This window comes from Nyctereutes procyonoides, unplaced genomic scaffold (assembly GCF_905146905.1).
Source record: "Nyctereutes procyonoides isolate TBG_1078 unplaced genomic scaffold, NYPRO_anot_genome, whole genome shotgun sequence".
NCBI lineage: Eukaryota > Metazoa > Chordata > Mammalia > Carnivora > Canidae > Nyctereutes > Nyctereutes procyonoides.
The window spans coordinates 10,136,209-10,155,416 of NW_026575139.1; the positions used below are offsets into that span (position 1 = coordinate 10,136,209).

The window sequence follows — 19,208 nt, forward strand, 5'->3', positions numbered from 1 at the left end:
TGTGAATATTTTAACATGTGTTTCATTAGTTGCCAGTCTCTGTCAAAAAGACAGAAGAGGGGCACCTGGATAGCCCAGTCAGTTAAGTGTCTGCCTTTGGCTCAGGTCATTATCCCGGGGTCCTGGGATGAGCCTCGTCCGGCTCCCTGCTCAGACAGGAGTGTGCTCCCTCCCCTCAGCTTGTGCTCTCTCCTTCACTCTTTCTCTCAAATAAAGAAATAAAATCTTTAAAAATAAAAGACAGAAGATAGCGCTTGCTTTGGCAGCACATAGACTAAAATTGGAACGTTACAGAGTAGATTAGCATGGCCCCTGCACGAGGATGACACGCAAATTCGTGATGCATTCTGTATTTTTTCAACTGTGCCATTTTTATTTTATTCCTTTTTTCTCTTTTCGCAGAGAAATAAAGGTCTAGAAATTAAAGAAGACAGAAGATAAAAGATATCCAAGTACTATTCCTTGCTTGTAATCCTATGATTTTTTTTTTCAATTTCATCCTGTATTCTTCAGGACTATTTGAGACATTTTAGCTTTAAAATTATCCAGTACAAGTAGAATCCCAATATTAAACACCTAGTCGGTAGCCAAACTGTCTTTATCAGGTCCATATTCTGTTATAAAACTAAATCTGGGGGTGCCTGGGGGCTCAGTCAGTTAAGAGTCCAACTCTATTTCAGCTCAGGTTATAATCGCAGGGTTGTGAGATTGACCCCATGCAGGGCTCTGTGCTGGGTGTGGGGACTGCTTAAAATTCTGTCTCCCTCCCCCATTGCCCTGACTCTCCCAAAAAAACAGATAAATAAAAATAAAATAAAAAAGTAAATCTGTTGCTAAATTGTATGGTAGAGTGAGACAAACTTTTTTTAATCTTTAAAATAAAGATTTGACATTCCCTCTATATATCCTGTTAGGAAACAGCATAAATACGGTTCAAAAAAAAGTAACAGAGGCACATGGAAGGCTTAGTGGGTTAAGCGCCAGACTCTTGGTTTCAGCTCAGATCCCAATCTTGGGGCTGGGGATCGAGCCCCATGTCAAGCTCTGCACTTGGTGTAGAGTCTGCTTGAGATTCTTTCTCCCTCTCCTTCTGCCCCTCCCACTCAGGCTCGCTCGCTCTCTCTCTCTCTCTCTCTCTCCCCCTCAAATCTTTTAAAAAAGAAGAAAAAAATAACAGAATATAGTATTACCACAATGTATTACCACAGGCTCTTAATAAGAGGGCTCCTTTAGAAGTATCGTATTTGTTACTTGAAGAAGAAAAGTTATACACCTTTTTGATGAGTAGCTTCCCATGGTAGAAAGAACAATGAATTCAGAGTGCAGAGCCCCACCTTCAAGCTTCAGACTTCCAGCTTCATCTTCTCTCTCACCAGCTAGGAGAACCTCGGGCAAGTCCTAGTTCTCTTTCAACCTCATTTTAATCATGACTAAAACAAGAGGCTTGGATTTATGATTTCTGGGGTTCAATCCTGCTGTAACCAGCTCTTATTAGATTTTTTATTCTTAAGAGTGTTTCTTTTTTTATTTTTTTTTATTTATTTATGATTCAGAGAGAGAGAGGAGAGAGAGAGAGAGAGAGAGAGAGGCAGAGACACAGGCAGATGGAGAAGCAGGCTCCATGTACCAGGAGCCCGACGTGGGATTCGATCCCGGGCCTCCAGGATCGCGCCCGGGGCCAAAGGCAGGCGCCAAACCGCTGCGCCACCCAGGGATCCCCTTAAGAGTGTTTCTTAAATATTGTCAAGTCTATTTGACAAAAACTGTAAATTAATAAAATACCAATCCTTTTTCAGCAGACAACACATAGCATATGAAATTGGGAAAATCCCTTTAAATACAGAGTTATCCTGTGAACCATCATATCCCTAGAAACTTTGAAATACAATAATTTTAGGAAGAATGCCACACTTTATATATAATTTAAATTCCTTCAGGCACCTGAGTGGCTCAGCAGTCAGTTAAGCATCTGCCTTTGGCTCAGGTCATGATCCCAAGATCCTGGGATCAAGCCCTGCATCAGGCTCCTTGCTCAGGGGGAAAAGTCTGCTTCTCCTTCTCCCTCTGCCCACATGTGCGCACTCTCTCTCTCAAATAAATATATAAAATATTTAAAAAATAAATAAATTCCTCTTCAGAAGTTACAATATTTTCAGATAATCTTCCCAGATGCAAAATCTAAAATTAAACATGGGAGACACAGATTTCCAGTTATGGAATAATAAGTCATGAGAATAAAAGACACAGGTCAGGGAATATATAGTCAATGATATTGTAACGGTGCTGCTTGGTGACAGATGGTGGCTACACTTGTGTTGAGCAGAGCATAATATATGCACTTGACCAATCCCCATGTTGTACACCTGAAACTGATGTAAGTTGTGTGTTGACTCCGATTTTTAAAAAAATTCTATTTAAAATTAATATTTAGGGGCAACTGGGTGGCTCAGTCAGTGAAGCGTCCAACTCTTGGTTTTAGCTCAGTCCATGATCTTAGGGTCATGAGATTGAGCCCCGAGTCAGGTTCCTCGCTCAGTGGGGAGTCTGCTTGAGTTTCTCTCCCCCCTTCTGCCCTTCCCCCTACCTCATGCATTCTCTCTCTCTCTCTCCAAAAATAAATAAATAGGATCTGTAAAAAAAAGTAAAGTTAATATTTAAAAATTGTTTAAATTAAACCGAATATGAACCTTTTCAAATATGCAAGCAGTTGCTGAACATAAATTCCTGTCATTCACAGACATGCTACTAATAGAATGACAACTTTCAAACACATTTCTCCTGTATATGTTTATTGGGTTTCTCATTTAGGTAGGTCAGCGAATTGGTCTTTGCCTAATGTGGCTGTATAATTTAGACTGCTCAAAGACATGTCGCTATTTTAACAAACCATATTTATAAAAAATTGTGTTTATAGAGACAGGATTCTATGCAATCTTAGCAGTTAATGCTAGCATTCAATTCCAGTTGATCAATATTCTATTTGATCTTACAGCCTGTTGATGTTTAGCATTTAACATCCTTTTTCCTAAAAAAAAAAAAAAATTAATGACTTCACCTTTTTCTTTTTTTTTTACTTCACCTTTTTCATAATAAATAGTCCGAAAGATATCCTTACAGTAAAAATTTGTATACTGAACTTTGTCCTCTTTAGTTGGCATTGAATGTAGTTCAAGTATGACTTTTTCCCAGGGCTCAACATCACTTGCCTTAGTTACAGAAGGGTATCACCTGAATGCTTTGCATCAATTGCCTGAAACTTAAAAAGTATCTGTAGTTAATGTTAAAACTTTACATTTCATTTTCAGATAGTCTGCTCTTTTAAATGATTGGGAGAGGGGCGTATACCAAGACTGTAATTGTTTCAATATGATGAAAACACTGTCAGTAAGAATTTAAGTAAATTAGGGCACCTAGTTGGCTTAGATGGTTAAGCATCTGCCTTCGGCTCAGGTCATGATCCTGGGGTCCTGGGATCGAGTTCCGCATCAGGCTCCCTGCTCAGAAGGGAACCTGTTTCTCCCATTCTCACTCTGCCTCTCCCTCAGTTTGTGCACTCTGTCGAATAAATAAATAAAAATCTTAAAAAAAAGAAGTAAATTAGATTTAAGTAAACAACGTGTATTGGTGATGTAAATAGTAAGCCATTCTAATCTAGTTCCTTTTCTCTGAGATGCTTAAAATCCTTTATGACTATTTTATATATTATTTATATTATTATTATAGAGTCTATGCATGTGTGTGTATATATATACACATATATAGTATGTATAGAGACTTTTTAAAAAATTTTAAAAGATTTTATTTGTTTATTCCTGAGAGACACACAGAGAGAGAGAGAGAGAGGCAGAGACACAGGCAGAGGGAGAAGCAGGCTCCATGCAGGGAGCCTGATGTGGGACTCGATCCCGGGACTCCAGGATCGCACCCTGGGCCAAAGGCAGGCGCTAAACCACTGAGCCACCCAGGCTGCCCCGAGACTTTTTTTTTTTTTTTAAAGATTTTATTTCGTAATTCATGAGAGATACACAGAGAGAGGCAGAGACACAGGCAGAGGGAGAAGCAGGCTCCCTCCGGGGAGCCCGATGTGAAACTCGATCCCAGGACCCTGGGGTCACACCCTGAGCTCAAGGCAAATGCTCAAACTATTGTGCTACCCAGGCATCCCAGAGAGAGATACTTTTTAACACTTGCAATTTAGCCAGGCAGAAATAATGATAAAACAATATTCAAATGAATTTTTAAATGACTATTATTCATCCTAAGAAGATGTTATTACAAGACAGATGATACCTAATTTTATTTCGTATCATATCACCTATAGTGGGCTCCACGGTGTTCCTTAAAAATATATATCCGTGTCCTAATCCCTGGAACCTGTGACCGTTACCTTATAGATGTAATGAAGTTAAGTATTTTGAGATGGGGGATTACCCTGGATTACCTGAATGAGATTTAAGTGCCATCACAAGTGTCTTCTTAAGAGGAAACAAAGGGAGATTTGATCCACATGGAAGGGGAGTAAGCAGTGTGTACCCGGCTCGGAGATGGGAGCAGAGCGGTCCGGTCACTAGAAGCTAGAAGGGGCAAGAAACAGGTTCCCTGTCCTAGCGCCTCTAGAAGGAGCACCACTCCGCTGACACCTTGATTTTGGACTTCTGGCCTCCAGACCTGTAAGAGATGGATTTCTGTTCTAAGCCAGTTTGCAGTGATTTGTTGTGGCGGCTCCAGGAAATTCATGCATTATCTCAGAGCACTTTCAGAGGCGTTCATAGGTCATCCGCTGCTTTAAAATTATCTGCTCTCCCATTGTTGCTTATCTTTATTTGTCTTAATAACAGAAGCTTTAAAATAGTACTTAAGAAAGGACTATTATGTTCTGGATTCAAAGATGATTTAATCCGTGACAAGAAATTGTAATATTTCCAGATCTTACCAAGTGAGGTTTCAATTGTGCATTGTTTCTTCAGATCACATTGTTTACTATGTAGAACTTGGTAGCTACTAAAAATGTTGTATCTATTAATTAAAAAAAAAAGATACCATATGCTATCCTATCACAGAAAGCTAATTTATATGGTGAAAACAACTAAAAATTGGTGAGTAAACATTTTTTAAAAATCTCAATGGCAGGGGCACCTGGGTGGCTCAGTGGTTGAGCATCTGCCTTCGGCTCAGGGCATGATTCCAGAGTCCTGGGATTGAGTTCCGCATCAGGCTCCTGCAGGGAGCCTGCTTCTCCCTCTGCCTGTGTCTCTGCCTCTCTCTCTCTGTGTCTCTAATGAACAAATAAATAAAAATCTTTAAGAAAAAAATCTTAATAGCATAACCAATGATAATAGAGTAAGAAATTATAAAGCCAAAGGGAAGAGAAACCAATTCCTCGGAAAAGAAGGACAGAATCAAAGCCCAAGACATTAGGAGGAAGTCGCACTGGACAGGATGGACTGTAAGTGGAACATCCCTCACAGGATTGTAGCCAGTTTTCAAGTCACTCTGTTTGACAAAGTGTTTCTAAAGCCCTAAACTTCCTTTAAGGTCCTTCTTAATTGGTAGGAACTGAGGAACCTGACAGAGGCAAATGCAGCTCTTCTTAAAGTACCTCCATTCTTGGCCTCAAATTATTTTTTTATAAGATTTTTTTAAAAAAAATCATGAGAGACACTGAGAGAGGGGCAGAGACATAGGCAGAGGAAGAAGCAGGCTCCCTGTGGGGAGCCCGATGTAGGCCTCGATCCCAGGATTCTGGGATCACGCCCTGAGTTGAAGGCAGACACTCAATCACTGAGCCACCCACACATCCCTTGGCCTCAAGTTATATCTACAAATAATTTTTTGAAGATTTTATTTATTTATTTCAGAGAGAGAGAAGGAAGGAGGGAGAGAGAGAGAATCTGAAACAGACTCCATACTAAGCACAGAGCACAACGTGGGCTCTTACGACCCTGAGATCCTGACCTGAGCTGAAACCAAGAGTTGGATGCTCCACCAGCTGAGCCACCCAGGCACCTCTACAAATAATTTTCAAATACAGTGCACAAACTGTAGCCAAAGAATATCAGGAACCACCCCGGCTCCAAATCAGACTCTCTGAGCAAGAGAAAATAGAAAAACAAATGAAGCAACTACAAAGCCTTTCAGGCATTGAAGTTATCAGGCACAGGCTATGAGTCCCTGTGCGAGCTAAGTCTAAGTAAGGAGCAAGTTTGGAGATAACCCTAGGAAAAGGGAGAGTTCATTAACTGGATCACAGATTGTTATAACTAAGCAGTCCGGTTAAAAAGCAAAGAATGTCAGACTAGATTAGAGATACAACGTGATGGAAAATACAGAAAATATGGTAGATCTAGAAGTGCTGGTAAGAGAGTCAGATGGAGTTCCCCAAGGGGACAGTAAGAGGGCAGAGGGTAATGCTTGAGGGATGATGATCAAGAATATCACAACAGGTGATCGAAAATAGCATGTTAACCAACTGTAGCCAACTGTATATGGTGGTTACATGGGTTGTTTGCCTCTTACTAGCATTTTTATTAAAATTTTTATTTTGAGAGACTTAATCTACAAGCCACTGTAAGAAATAATAGAGAAGGATCCTGTGTAACCCCAAACCCACTTTCCTCCAAGGAAATGACTTGCAAGTTATATATAGTACAATATCGCAATCAAGATACTAACACAGATGCAGTCAAGATACCTATTTCCATCACCACAGAGATCCCTGCTCTTGCTCCTTTATAACCACACCCACTTCTTTAGCCCCTGGCAATCCCTATTCTGTTCTCCATTTCAACCATTGTATCATTTCATACAGGTCATTGCCCTGCTTTCTATTGGCAAATGCTGTTCCAAGGTAGGGATGGACCATAGTTTGGTTAACCATTGACCCATACAAGAATATCAGGGTTGTTTATAGTTTGGGGTTATTACGAAGAAATTGCTATAAAGACTTGTGAATATAAGCTTTCAGTTCTCTACAGTAAACATCCAGGAGTGCAATTGCTGGCTCATAATTGGTTTTTATTTTTTTAAGAAAATAACAAAATGCTTTCCAGCAGTGATATGAGTGGTCCCATCTCTCTGCCTCCTTACCAATGTTTGGTGGTGTCACTACTTTTTCATCTTAGTCATTAAGTATATAGAGACAGCACATTGTAGATTTGATGTGCATTTTCCTAATGGCTAATGATGGCGAACATCTATGTATTTCCCATCTGTACATCCTCTTTGGTGAAATGTCTGCTCATATCTTTGGTCATTTTTAAAATTATACTGTGTTGGATTGTGCAGTGTTTCTGTGTGTGTGTGTGTGTGTGTGTGTGTGTGTGTTTCACTGTTTTGAGTGTTATTTATATACTTTAGAAAAAAATCTTTTGTCCAATATTGTGGTTTGCAAATAAATTCTCCCAGTCTGTACCTTATCTTTTTATCCAGGATCTGTCACAGAGGAAGTTTCTAATTTTGATGAAGTCCTATTTATTGATTTTTTTCCTTCTTACAGATTGTGTTTTTGGTGTTGAGTCCAAGAATTTTTTTCTTCTTCCTAGTTCCCAAGGAATTTTTCATATGTTTTTTTGCTAAAAGTTTTATTGCTTTACATTTTACATTTAAGGACAAGATCCATTTTTAGTTAATTTTTTGTAAGATGTCAAAATTAGATCAAAGTTCTCTTTTTCTTTCTTTTCAACTTCCTTCTCCTTCTTTTTTTTTTCTTCTTCTTCTTGCCGATGGATATCCTTTTTTTTTTTTAAGATTTTATTTGTTTATTCATGAGAGACGGAGAGAGAGAGAGAGAGAGAGGCAGAGACACAGGCAGAGGGAGAAGCAGTCTCCATGTCCTAATGCTCCAGCATCATTTGTTGAAAAGGGTATCTCACCTCCATTGAATTATTTTTCCACTTAAAAAATATATCAATATGTTGGACATGTTTGTGTGGGTCTATTTTCCGCATCTATATTTCAATTAATCTCTTTGTCTATCCCTTCACCACACAACAATCTTGCTTACTGTGGCTACATGTAGAAGGCTGAATGGTGGCTCCCAAAAAAGAAATGATCACATCCTAATCCCCAGAACCCACGAATATCCCTTTAGTCGACAAAAGAATAATCTTATGACAAAAGATGTGATTAAGTTAAGGATCTTGACAGGAAGTTTCCAGTGAAACCATCTGGGCCTGAAGATTTCTTTTGGGGGAGACTTTTAATTACACATACATAGGGTTAACTATCACAGAGCTATTCAAATGATCTATTTCATACTGGGTAAGTTGCAGTAGTGTTTTTCAAGGAATTGGTCTACTTCATCTAAGTTGTCAGATTTATGTATATAGAGCTGTTCACAGTACTCCCTACTACCTTTTGGCTGCCCACAGGGTCTATAATGATATCCCATTTCATTCCTGATATTGATCATTTGTGTCTTTTTTTTCCTCCTTTGTCAGTCTTTTCAGAGGTTTGTCAACTAAACTGATCCTTTCAAAGATTCAGCCCCTTTTTTCATTGATTTTTCTCTATTATTTTTGTTTTCGATTTTATTGATTTCGGCTCTAATCTCTATTCCTTCCTCTTTCCCACAAACTGGATTTATTTTGTTCTTCTTTTGCTAGGTCTTGAGTTGAGAGGTTAGATGATTGATCTGAGAAACTTCTTCTTTTCTAAGATATGCATAACTATAAATTTCCCCTCCACTCTGCCTTAGCCATGTCCTATACATTGTAACATGCTATGAAAATTTGTATTTTAATTTTCATTCAGCTCTTGGGGAATATAAATAATAGTGAAAGGGAATAGAAGGGAAGGGAGAAGAAATGGGTAGGAAATATCAGAAAGGGAGACAGAACATAAAGACTCCTAACTCTGGGAAATGAACTAGGGGTGGTGGAAGGGGAGATGGGTGGGGGGTGGGGGTGAATGGGTGACGGGCACTGAGGGGGGCACTTGACGGGATGAGCACTGGGTGTTATTCTGTATGTTGGCAAATTGAACACCAGTAAAAAATAAATTTATTATTAAAAAAATAAAAAAAATTTCATTCAGCTCATTTTTATTTGTTATTAAATAAGGTATTTTATTGTCCCTCTGTTCAATTTCTTAAATTTTCCTTGAGACTTATTCTTTAATACCTGGGTTATTTATAAGTGTGTTTGTCTCCATTTGCTGAAGACATACCTGTTCTCTTTTCGCTATTGATTTCTAGCTTGAGTCCATTATGATTGCAGAACACACACTGTATGATTTCTATTCTTTTACGTTTACTGACGTTTGTTTCAGGGCCCAGGATATGGTCTACGTAGATACATTTGGTGGGCACTTCACTTTGTTGGATGAAATTCTATACATGTCAATTAGATCCTGTGGGCTGATGGTGTTGTTGAGCTCTTCTACAGCCTTGCTGATTTCCTATCCAGTTGTTCTATCAATTTTGAGAGGGGTGTTGAAGTTTCCAGCTGTAATCGCAGTGGTGTTTATTTCTTTCAGTTCTAGCCACACATTAGAAGCTCTGTTGTTTGGAGCATACACATTTAGGATTTCTGTCTTCTTGATGGATTGACATTATTTTTTTTTAAATTAAAAAAAATTTTTTTTAATTTATTTATGATAGTCATAGAGAGAGAGAGGCAGAGACATAGGCAGAGGGAGAAGCAGGCTCCATGCACCTGAAGCCCCGCGCCCTGGGCCAAAGGCAGGCGCCAAACCGCTGCACCACCCAGGGATCCCCTGGATTGACCTTATTAAATCAAGTCACTGTCTCGGGAAATTGTCTTTGTTCTGAGTTTCCCTTTCCCAGATCTGTGGCCATGGTGGCTTTCTTTTGTTCATTTGCACAACAAATGTTTTTTTCTCTCCCTGTCTCTTGAGCTGCCTACACTGATATGTTTAAAGGGAGATTCGTGTAAATGCATATAGTATGGCTATTTTTAACCCACTCTGCCAATCTCTGTCTTTTAATTGGTGTATTTATACCATTTATATTTTATAATTATTGATGTGCTGGGGCTTGAGTCTGCTATTTCATTTTTTGGTGCTCCGTTCTATTTTCTTTCTTTTTCTGCTATTCTGTGGGGGTTTCTTGAGTAGTTTTTAGAATTCTATTCTGATTAATCCATAGTGTTTTAAGTGTGTCTCTTTGTAAAGCTTTTTAGTGGCTGTTCTGTATGTATTTGCTGTCCTTCAAATTGTTTCCCCACTGTCGTTTTAGGTGTTCTTTCTCTCTCCCTGCTTTCAAAACTTTGTAGTTTTCAGAAGCTTGACTCTCATGTAAATGGTGTGATTTCTTTAGGTTTACCCTGTGTGGAGTAGCCTCAGCTTCCTGAATCTGCAGGTTTACGTATTTTACCATACTGGGGGGAATTTTTGGTCACTGTTTCCTTGAATACTCCCTCTCTTTTGACTCTCCTTTTAGGTCTCCAATAACATGAATGTTAGATCATTGTGATGGTCACAGGTCTCTGAGACTCTGCTCATTCCCCGCCCCCAGCCTATTTTTCTTTGTTGTTCAGATTGAGTCATTTCTATTGTTCTGTCTCCAAGGTCACTGTTTCCTAGATGCTTATACTGAGCTCATCCATTGAGTTTAGTTTTTCACTATAATTTTTATTTCTAAAAATTTCTAATTGATTCATCTCCATTATGTATTTTACTTCTTTGTTGAGACTTTCTATTTTTTCACTTGTTTCAAGTGTATTCATCATTGTAAGTTGAAACATTTTTATGATGACTGCTTTATAATCTTTGTCAGATAACTCTTTTTTAAAAGATTTTATTTGAAAGAGAAAGTGAGAGAGCTCCAGTGAGAGCATGGGGCGGGGGGCAAGGAGTAGAGGGAGAGGGAGGACCAGACTTCCCCCTGAGCAAGGAGCCCTGATGTGGGACTAAATCTCAGGACAGCTGGTATCCCCTGAACTAGAGGCAGACACTTAACTGACTGAGCCACCCAGGTGCCCTGTCAGATAATTCTAATATCTCTGTCATCTCAATGTTGGCATATATTAGATGTATTTTTTCCTTCAATTCGAGCTCTGCCTGGTTCTTGATATGACAATATTTTGTAACTAAATCAGGATACTTTACATAATATGTCATGAAACTCTGGCTCTTACTTGGACTCTCTTTTTTTAAATTTAAGATTTATTTATTTATTCATGAGATACACAGATAAAGAGGCAGAGACACAGGCAGAGGGAGAAGCAGGCTCCCTCTGGGGAGCCCAATGCAGGACTCAATCCCAGGACCCCAGGATCACGCCCTGAGCTGAAGGGAGACGTTCAACCACTGAACCACCCAGGGGCCCAAACCCTCTTTTTATCTGGTTTTTCAGACCCCACTTTACCAGGGGAAGGGAGTGCTGTCTCATTACTGCCAGGTGGGAATGAAAATACAGGATCCTACTTGACCTCTGAGTTTCAAGCTGGGATGGTCTTCATTACTGCTGGTTAAGAATGGGACTTCCATAAGTCAATCGGAGAAAGACAAACAGTGTATGTTCTCATTCATTTGGGGAATATGAATGATAGTGAAAGGGAATATAAGGGAAGGGAGAAGAAATGTGTGGGAAATATCAGAAGGGACACAGTGAAGAACCTCCCCCTTGTAAGTAGGGCCAGCCCTAATCAGAGGCAGCCATTCCAGGGTTCTTCCTGAAATTTTAGCACTAAAAGCATTCTGTTTCAATAAGCAAACCGGTTCCCACCACACACTGTTGGAATGTCCCTGAATAAGGTTCATGTTGACTCCCGAAATCAACTGGATGCCATGCGACTCCCCGCGGTTCTTTGTTCTTTAGGCTAGTTTCTTTCCTTTGGCTTTTTAAAAGATCCCTGTAATTGTAATCGGGGCTTTTTTCCTTTCGGAGGCGGAAGAGCGTTTGCGCAAACGTTCAATAACCCTCTTGAATAATTGCATCTGCTCGTGTCTGGGGTCTGCGTTCTGGGCGTCCCACCGGGCCACGTGGCACCCGTGAGCCAGGGTCACATTTGGGGCGCGTCGGGGATCTGAGACGCCCAGGCTCAATCCTAAAGACCCGGTAGGAGGTAGGACCAGAGCTCGTAAATTGTCATATCTGTTGTCCGTTTGTTGATGGCCGTGTTTTTTTGTGCCGGTCTTATTTGTTGCCTGCAGGACGCCTGTACTCTGATATTCTGTATTTGGTCGCGGGGGAGGCAGACGGGTGCGAGGCACCCCTGGTCCCCCTCGGAGTCGATCGGAGTGGTCTGGCAAGAGGCACGGGCCCCGCAATCCCTCCTTTCGGGGAGGGTCGTCGGTTCGCGACCGCTCCAGTCTGAATCTGCTCCGCGCAGTCCTGTCGTTGTAGTGCGTTGTTCGTTCCGAGTTTTTTCTCTTCTTAGTCCTCTCTCACCGCTCACCCCTTTTCTACACCATGGTATATTATAGGGCAGGACTGTAACCACCCTTTAAGCCTCTTAGATCACTGGAAGAAGTCGGGGCGGGCACACAATCTCTCGGTCGAAGTCAGAAGACGAAGAAGGGGTCACTTTGCTCCTCCGAGTGGCGGCTTTTCAACGTCGAGGGGCCCGGTAATACTGACAAATTAATCTTGAGGTGAAGGCCTAGTCTTCAGCCGAGGCCCAATGGACACCTCCACAGGCGGACCTAGATGACCGCACCGCTCTGCCGACTTTCTACCACGGAGGAGCGACAGCGCGTCCAGGGGTGGGATGGGAGGCGAACCCAGTGCCTAATGAGATTGAGGATGTTTTTCCCCTTGGTTCGCCCGACCTGGGACTAGGACAATGTTGTGGTAGGAGCGGTCCGTCTCTATCGCCAGGTACTCTAGGGGTTCAAAGGGGCAGGGGTCTCGCCCCCACCAATTGGCAAGGTACGTGCTATATGCAGGGAAAGCTGAGACGCGGGCGTTTTCTGCAGAGGTTATAGAAGGCTATATGGCACCGTAGTACAGGGCTCAGGGCAGAGTAAGTCAGGACAGAGTTAGGGACTGGAGACAAAAAGAGGACCACGGGTTGAATGAGACCAGTGTGATACTGCAAGGAAAGAAGGACATTGGGTTAAGATCTGCAAGGAAGGGCCAAACGAGGGACCAAACGAAGCCCTTTGTTTTGTCCTAGAAGTTGAAGATTAGGGGTGTCAGGGGCCAGGAACCCCCCCTGAGTCCTCGGATACCTTAAGTGGGGGGAAGCCCGGTGACCTTCTGGTCGATACGGAGTCAAATTCAGTTTTTATTGAGGCAAAAGGGACCCTTGAGCTCAAAAACGTCTTGGGTTCAGGGGGCAACTGAGGCAAGTTCTATCGATGGACACCGAACGGCAGGTCACCTGGCCACTGGGAAGTAAGCATTCCTTCTTACTGGTCCAGTCGGCCTTACCTCTCCTAGCAGAGGCCTTCTTCAAAAGTAGGGGCCCAGATACATTTTCAGCAAAAGGGGCACTCTTATGGCGCGGGAGGGCAGCCCCTCCAGTTAATGCCCTTGCGCCTAGAGGATGAACACCGGGCTGCCGTAGGAATCTCACCGGTTCCGTGCATCCCCTAGATTTGACTGGGCTCACTCAATACCTCAGGCCTGGGTGGAAACGGCGGAATGGATAGCTGTAAACCAGCCGCCATAATTATAAATTACAAACTCGGCCACCCCCATATCGATCCGGCAAATATTCAATGAGCAAAGAGGCCAAAGAAGGCATTTCGTCCCCATATACAGAGATGTTACAATGGGCATATTATACCTTGCAGTCGCCTGGAATACTCTCTTTAAACCGTAAAAAAACCGGCACAGGAGATTACGGCCGGTACAGTTTACGAGAGGTTATGGGTAGGCAGAGGCCTACATCCACGGTGGAATCCTCAACTTGCTCAGCATTACCCCAAGCATGTCTGGTATACGGTGATTAGATCTAAATGATGCCTTTCTTTTGCTAAGGTTAAGCTCTCAAAGCCAGCTCTTTTTGCTTTTGAATGGAAAAGTCTGAGGACGGGATTCTCAGGACAACTCACTTGGCAGGCTGCCGCAGGGCTTCACAACTCCTACTTTTGTTCGATGAGGGCCTTGCATCGGATTTGCCGGATTCCGCGTTGGATCGGACCACGTCTTCAGAGTAGTGGATGATTTGCTCCTGGGGATAGGACAGTACAGGATTGTTATTGTTAAAAGGTACAGGGGCCTGTTGAGAAGACTGGAGAACTGGGGTATAGGGCCTCCACCAAAAAGGCAATTAGGCCAGAGACAAGTGACATATCTGGGATATCTCTGGAACGGAGCCAGAGGTGGGGCTGAGGGAGGCGCAAAAAGGCTGTTAGCCTGATCTTAGACCCACTAATGCAATAGGACTACGGAGTTCCTCAGCAGTGCTGAGGTTCTGCGATTGGATACGGTGTTTGCGGAGATGCGGTCCCTATATCTCTCACGAAATCAAACTACACTGGGGAAAGGAGCAGCAAATTGCTGTTTCGACTAAAATAAAAAGGGCCTTATTGATGCCTGCCCTGAGCCTCCAGATGTAACCAAGCCTTGTAAGCTATATGTTGATGAACATAATGGCATAGCAAATGGGTCCTATCCAAAAACGGGACCTGGAAAAGGCGCCGTGGTCATACTTTTCAAAAATAAGAGCAGCGTGGCTGCAGGATGGCCCTAGTCTTCCGAATAATAGGGCGTGCAGTCCTGGTAAAAGATCTGACAAGTTGACTTTTGGCCACCTCACTGTGGGGCCCCACGCGTAGAGGACAGTCATCCGCCAGCCCCTGATCGAGCTCTCAAAGCCGGGCACATTATAGGCCATGTATATGTTCTGAGCGGATTACAGTTTGGAACGGTACATCTCTAAACCCGGCCACCTTGCTCCAGATACCGAAGTCTCTAGTAATGCATGATGCCAAGATCCTAGGCTGAAGTCCATGGCACCAGTGAGGGAACTTGACGGACCAGCTTTGCCAGATGCTGAAAGCACCTGAGTACACGATGGGAGTAGCTTTTACGACAATGGCTGGACAGAAGCGTTTCCCCACCAAAGCAAGAAACGCCAGGTGGTTGTAAGAAATCCTGGAAGAATTTTCCCGGTTTGGACTGCCCAAGGTAATAGCGTCGGACAACAAGCCCGCCTTCGTTCCCAGGTAAGTCAGTTGGTGGCAGATTACTGGGGATATAAATTGGAAATTACATTGTGCAGAAGACCCAGAGCTCAGGTAGGTGAAGAATGCATTAGAACAATTAAAGAGACCATAACTAACTTGAATTGGAGTACTGGCATAGAGGCCTAGGGTCCAACTCTCCCTATGGCTGGTCGCCGTCCGGAACACTGCGCGGCCATGGGCTAACTCCTAGAGATTCCCTTGAGGTCCCCCACCAGTAAACTGGACTCACTAGATTATGATATTGACCTCTTGCTAACACTCCGGTTTACAGGACGGCTAAAAAAGGCGCTCCAGCTTATCCAGCCAGATTGGAAACCTTGGGCTGTCTCACCGGGCTGACACAACGGCCCACACCGTTCCAGATCGGAGACTCCGTCTACGTAGGAGACATAGTCCAGGCGCTTGAGCCCTGCTGTAAGGGCCATTACTGTATATGACCACCCAACGCTTAAGGTAGAGGCATTGCTGCTTGGGTCCACGCTCCACGTCCAGGGCCCATCAAGAGCACGTGACGCAGCCAGAGACGGACGAGCCCTCCATGAAGTCCACGCACCCAAAACCGTCAAGATAAGACTTCCAAAACTTATTCAATGACAGTTGTAGCTGAGGATCTACGGACTAGATCCGTCGTCGTTTCTAAGCTTAGACCAGTTACCTCCTCACTTTCAGACGTTAGCACTTACAACAGGAGAGGCTTGAATTGACTATTCCTGAAAGAGGGAGTGAGATTTTGTTTTTGTTTGCCTGGGAGAGGAAGGACATGCGGTTTCTATGCAGACCATTTGGAGTCATCAGGACTCCATGGCCAAACTCAGGGAACAGGTTAAATAAAAAGACAAAGGGACGGGAGGCCCAGCAGGGCTGGTTTGAAAGCTGGTTTAATCCGTCTCTGGTTGACACTACTTCTACCATTATGGGCCCTCTAGATGGAACTGCTCCTTGTGCTAACTTTCGGCCCTGCGTCCTCAACGGCTGCTCCAGTTCATCCGAGAAAGATTGGTCTATTACCAAGTCTGTATTAATTCAGCACTGTCGGGCCCTCCAAACTGAAAACAAATAATATGTTCCTAGATTTTATGGTGGGCTTAAAATCAGGCAAACACGAGGCGGGAAATGAACAGAAACCTCCCCTTGTACGTAGGGGCCAGGCCTTATCCAGAGGAAGCCCATCCAGCTTCTTCTGAAATTTTAGCACATAAGCATTTGTTTACAATAAGAAAACGCTTCCCCCCCACACACCTGGATTGGAATGTCCTGAATAGGTTCATGTTGACCCTCCCCAAATCACTGGATGCATGCGACTCCGCTGGTTCTTTGTCTTTAGGCAGTTTCTGATTCTTTTGCCTTTCTAAACGATCCTGTAATTGTAATCGGGGCTTTTTCCTCCTCGGAGGGCGCCGAGAGCCCGTTTGCGCAAACGTTCAATAAACCCTTTGTAATTGATCTGCCTGTCTGGGGTTCTGAGTCTTGGGCGTCCCGGGCAACGTGGCACCGTGCGCCAGGTCCTAACAACAGAACATAATGACTCCTAACTCTGGGAAACGAACTAAGGGTGGTGGAAGGGGTGGAGGGCGGGGGGTGGGGGTGAATGGGTGACGGGCACTGAGGGGGACAGTTGACGGGATGAGCACTGGGTGTTATTCTGTATGTTGGTAAATTGAACACCAATAAAAATTAATTTATTAAAAAAAAAAAGAATGGGACTTCCAGCATCCCACTGATACTTTCCCTATGGGAAGGGTAAGATTACTTGAAATCCATTCCTTCCCCTCTCTACTCACTGGAACTGCTTTAATTCAATAATTTGTCATTTCTTGCCTGTTAAATTATAAAGCGACCCTCCTACTTTGATATCACCTCTCTCTAATCGTTCCTCCACATTGCTTCCAGAGTGATCTTGAAAAAACACAAATCCAGTCATCACAACCCCCTACTTCGAATCCCTGTGCCCTCTAAAATAAAGTCCAAAACAAAGAGAAGCCTTCAGGATTCGATCCTCACCAAATTCCAGCACCATCTCGCTCCACTAAAGACCCCTGCACTCCAGCCATATCAAACTACTTGTTCCTGACAGAACCGAGGAGAAAAAAGGAGGACAAAAGAAAAAATATCACAATCACTTTTTCCTCGTATCTCTCCGCAACCCCCAACAATCTCATGCGATTCTTCCTATTCTTCCTATTGACTGAGCCCAACTAGATAAAAGAAGCCATGGGGCAAGAGAGCCTGGGTGAAATACTCTCTGGGGATTGGTTCCCAGGCCACAGATCCAGAGGAAGCAGTCAGATGAAGAATACCTAGCACACTGAACCGCAAGCCAAGCTAAGGCCTAGAGTGGCTATAAACCAAAAGTCTTATCTTGCCAAATCCCCATTCTTATCATGAAATTTTCTGGCAAGAGTTCATCTGTGTGAATACCAGCACCCCAGATATCAATTTAAATAATATTAAATGTGTTATACAAAATTCCATTATTTATTTTATGGATAAAGCTGTGGATAGAGAGCTTTGCTCTCTGTGGATTTAAAATTCTTCATAGCTCAAAAAGGAATTAGATAATTACACCCATAATCAGAATCTGGTTGGTATAATACAGATGGTTAAATATATGCCTAAGTAAGTATTCTCACTGACCAACCCATTTACAATAGCCATTTCTTAGAATATAAAAAGTTTTTTTCTGATTTTCAGAGGTGGGGGGGGAGTTATTTTTCAGCAGAAAAGCTTCAATCTACCCAATGGGTTTTAGACAAATAGATATCCTTACCATTATGTATAGTTAGTTATAGGTTTCGCCATAGCTGTGTATATATAAAAATGTATTTTAAAAATAACTTTTGATATTTAAAAAGTGAATATTAAGTACTTACATGGTCAATAAAGGTGAAAGCAAGAGTTTTGGACTGGATTCCCACGGGTGCAACCCAATGGCCTCACCACAGCTGTGTATCAGGTGCTTCTCCCTTCCCTCCCCAGGGCTTCTCTGGTGCAGCAGCTGAGGGGTCCTGAGAAACTGCCCCGGGTCCTGAGAAACTGCCCCACGTCCTGTCACACCCAGCCCAGACATGCAGGGGAAGTAATGCTGTAAGGGGCAAACTCTTGACTGCGGGACATGGGAGCTAGGGATAAATGCTTTCCCCTTCCCCTCCCAGGTTAGTGGTCTTGTGGAACAGAGACTAGTTCACATCCGGCAGTGGCATTGGGGGTGAGGAACACTTCTCTTTTGTATTGGTTGCTCCTCCTTCTCTGCCTCCTACCCCCTCTTCCTTGCTTTTCTCCAGGAGCTCCCACTCCCCAGCCAAGATACTCCTTACCAGGTCTTCGTCTCAGGCTCTGCTTTCTGGGATACGCCTGAGCTTCAACCATGCGTCCATTCTCTCTCTCCTTTCCTACACCCATCTTGCAAGCCCACCATCCTGGTTTTAATCAGTCCTGCATAGAACCTGAGAAAGTTAATGCTGACCTTTCACCGCCTCTTGGAGAAAATACAGTGTTTCCAGCATCACCCATAGAGAGAAGTTCTTACCTCCACTTTTTATCATCCTCTCCCCCTTTCATTGTTTTCTACTTTGATCCAACTTCAGATAGAAATAATAATGTAAGTAAACATTAAGTTTAACGAAATAAAAATTGCAAGGCCACCTACATGTAAAAAAAGAAAAAAAAAACCAACAAAACCCAAAGCTACAGAATTTCAGTATTACAAAATATCCATACAGTTCCTGTAAGGTTGATTTAAGAAGATCTGTTCTATATTTCCCAAATTAAATTTTAGAATCAGAGCCAGCTATTAGAGATCTCAAGTGTGCCCAACATTCCACTTTATCTAGTCATTGTATCTAATTAAGAGTTTCTTTCTTTTTCTTTTCTTTCTTTCTTTCTCTTTCTTTCTTTCTTTCTTTCTTTCTCTTTCTTTTCTTTTCTTTCTTTCTTTCTTTCTTTCTTTTTTTTCTTTCTTTTTCTCTTTCTTTCCTTCTTTCCTTCTTCCTTCTTTCTTTTTTTAAAGATTTTATTTATTCATGAGAGACACACACACTGAGAGGCAGAGACACAGGCAGAGGGAGAAGCAGGCTCCATGCAGGGAGCCTGACATGGGACTTGATCCTGGG

General features: G+C 42.7%; 1 non-coding gene across 1 annotated transcript; it reads left to right on the forward strand.

The window, feature by feature from the left end:
• The first annotated feature begins 250 nt into the window (after positions 1–250).
• On the forward strand, positions 251–357 carry LOC129496521 (U6 spliceosomal RNA). Its single transcript, XR_008661796.1, has one exon. It is a non-coding gene; the product is annotated as a U6 spliceosomal RNA (small nuclear RNA).
• Positions 358–19,208: the final 18,851 nt, after the last annotated feature.